Below are 3,211 nucleotides of genomic sequence, written 5' to 3' on the forward strand. Positions count from 1 at the left end.
CCGCCGCCACTGCTGCCACCCCAGGGCCTGGCCCCCCCATCAGCTCCCTGAGCCCTCTGCCGAATTTTCCGGCTGCTGGACTCCGGTTCCGGTCCTGGCCCCCCCAAAATCGCCCCCAAAGAACAGGGTCATGAAAAGGTAAGGTCGTGGTAGGGGGTAAGAATGTGGACCCCCAGATCCGGGAGTGGGAAAGTTGGCCAGGGAAGGAAGGGGCTTGAATAGGAAGTAAGGGTCTTTCCCCTACCAGCTCACCCACCTCTTGGGGACTCTCCTCCACCCCCTCTCTTTTCCCTTTTTGAGCTCCTTTATTCTGAGTCTCTACACCTCAGACCACATAGTACCCCATTTCTCTAATGCTTTGCTCCCTCTTCCCAGACCCATATACCTGATACCGCACCATTTCACTCTATCCCCCACCTTCCATCTCACCTTCCCATTGCACCCCCCTGCCTGCATCAATTTCCCCCTTCACTGGCCCATCCCTCTCCTTCCCAGCTCTAGCTCTCCCCTCCCTCCCCAGAGCTATGAGTCTGCTATTAATACCCCTGCCAAGGACCTTGAGGGCATCCAGACCCCCCACCTCTGCACCCCTCATCCCAAACTACCACCCCCTCCTCAAGGTTCTGGAGTACCCTTCCAGCCTCTCCAGAGCACTAGGATTAGGGTGGGGAGGGAACAGTGTGAGGTGGGGGGGACAGGACGCCTGCCCTCCGCAACACAACGCAAGGGGGGGGGGCACGGGCTGTTGATCAAAGTGGCCTCTAGTCTGTTCTGTGATGGATGGAGGGGAGCAACAAGGGAGACAGGGACACCCCAGGAGTCACAGGCACCCTCCTCCTCAGCTCAGGGACAGGTTTTGCTGTGTACAGGAACAGAATGGGGCAAGTGGGGAGGCTGGAGTTGAGGGGTGCCCAGGATATTGGGACTGATGGGTTTGAGACAAAAGGAGGATCCTTAAGGAGGGAAAGAGCTGGGGGACTGGGATAGTGATTCCTGGGGATAGAGGAAGATGGGCACCTGATTCCTGAGTCTGGGGGCAAGAGGGAAGCCGGAGCCAGGACTCCTGAGTCTTTAAGGGAGAAGTTGGAGCAGAGGACTTCTGTGACTGAGGAAGGAAAGAGCGTGCGCCTGGGCTATTTCCTAGGCACTTGAGAGGGCAGAGGATGGGTCCTGGACTATGTCCCCCCTGTGGACGGAGATTCTGGAGGTGGTGGGGACTGGGGGCTTGGACTTTGTGATCTCCTGAGGGTGCAGGTTCTGGGATTGAGCCTCCAGAGTCCCCTAGTGGCTGGGGATGTCTTTTCTCAGTCCCTGGAGGGGTGGGAGCCTACCCCCTCAAATCCCTCATGGAGAGCTCTGGGCATCCAGCCCCGAGTAAGATGGGATCCTCAGCTACCCTCTTGAGCCTCTGCAGGGGGCAGGGCCCTGGGGTCCCCCAGGCAGAGGCCAGGGAGGGGTGGGCCTGAAGGAGGCAGAGGAGGGACTGAGGGGTAAGCAGCCACCAGAAAGGGAGGGGAGAGGGAGTGTTAACCCCGCGGGGGCCAGGCCACAGCTGTGGGTTATTTTGGGGCTGAGTGGGGGGGGGGCTATTCTGAGCACTGATTGAGCCAGCTGCTAGGGGAAGGGAAGAGGAGGGGTAGGGAGAGTGGGGAGAGGGGAGTCAGGATTTGGGATAGGAATATTAAGAACCCCTGACTCCCTTGCCTGAGAAGTGACCCAGGATCTCTGGGAAAATGGGGGGAGGGGGCTAGAGTTTCTAGGCAGGGGAGGGGATGTGAACCTTTCCCCAACCCTGGTTGTCTGTGGGGCTGATGAGGCCCATGCTACCATGGCAACCAAACTGGCACCTGATTGACAGCTGAGAAAACTTCCCTGTCTGGACCCTGGCCCCTTCAGCAAGCCCACCCACCCTGTGCAGCCTCAAAGCTCTTTATGGCAATCAGGAGCCAAGATCCCCCACCTTCTCCTCCCTCACACCAGGACCCAGGAGTCTGGGCTCCCAGCCCGACCACCCCCAGGCACTAGTATTCAACAGGGGACACAGGAAGAGCTGCTGTATTTCCTCTAATTGACTAAATTATTCTGGGCTGGGATCCAGGGACCCCTGCCCCCCAGTTCTCCACAGCTGTGTCCCCCAGCCCCTTAGCCCAGCCTAGGCCTTGACTCTTTCTCACCCTCATTGAGAATGGGGAGGGTCAGGAACAAGACGAAGGGACAAAAATGGTTGGTGGTGGGGGTGGAGGTGAGGGGGAAGGTCACAGGGGCACCGTCTCCCCTTGGGGTGCTCCACTAATTTCTTCTTCTCTCTTTCTCTCCCCCCCACACACCTGACCCCTTTTCCCTTTCTCATTGTTTTCCCCTCACTTTTTCTTCCTTTTATTTTTGCTCCCTCCTGCCACTTGCCTTCCCGGTCTTCCTTTCATGTCTGTGCTGGGCACCTCCCGGGTGGGGGTCTCGATCTTTGCCTCGCCTCGCTATTTCTGTCTTCCTGTTTTCCGCCTGCTCTACCCGTCTCCTCCCTCACTCTCCAATTCTGCATGTTCCTCATCTCTTGTGTGTCGGTGGCCTTGGGGTCTGGGTCTCTGTCTTCCTGGGTTCACACCACCTTCCTCTCTGTCCAACTTTCTCATCTTTTATCTCTAAATCTCTCCCTGCCTCACTATCCCCTCTTTCTTCCTGTCTTATCTCTCTCTCCCACATCTCCCTATCTCTGTCACTCGGAGTCTCTCTTTTCTGGTCTGTTTCTCCTTCCATCTCTCCCCTTATCCCACTCTCTCTGTGACCATCCCTCTTTCTCTCTGGGTCTCACTCTGCTCCTATCTGATTCTCTTTGTGGGTCTGTTTCCCACCTGTCCTGTCTCTTTGTCCTCATCCCCACCTGGTCCATCCCTTTTTGCTACCTTTCTATCTTCCCTGTCGCCATTTCCCACTTCCTCTCCCCATCTGTCTGTGTCTGTCTCTGTCTCTCTGGTCTCTCCCTTTGCTGTCTCTGTATCTCTCCACCTCGGTGTCTGTCCCTCCCCCCTGTCTCTCCCTATCTTTCCTTGCATCTATCTGTACACCTCCCTGTGTCTCTCCCTGTCTCTGCATCTCTCCCTGCCTCTCTGTCTCTCCCTCCCGCTATCTCTACACATCCCTGTCTCCCCGTGTCTGTCGCCTCAACCTTTTCCTCTCCTAACTCCACTCTCTCCCTGCCTGCATCTCCTCTTCT

This window comes from Condylura cristata, unplaced genomic scaffold, assembly GCF_000260355.1.
Source record: "Condylura cristata isolate star-nosed mole 26May11 unplaced genomic scaffold, ConCri1.0 scaffold00041, whole genome shotgun sequence".
In the NCBI taxonomy this organism is placed as follows: Eukaryota; Metazoa; Chordata; class Mammalia; order Eulipotyphla; family Talpidae; genus Condylura; species Condylura cristata.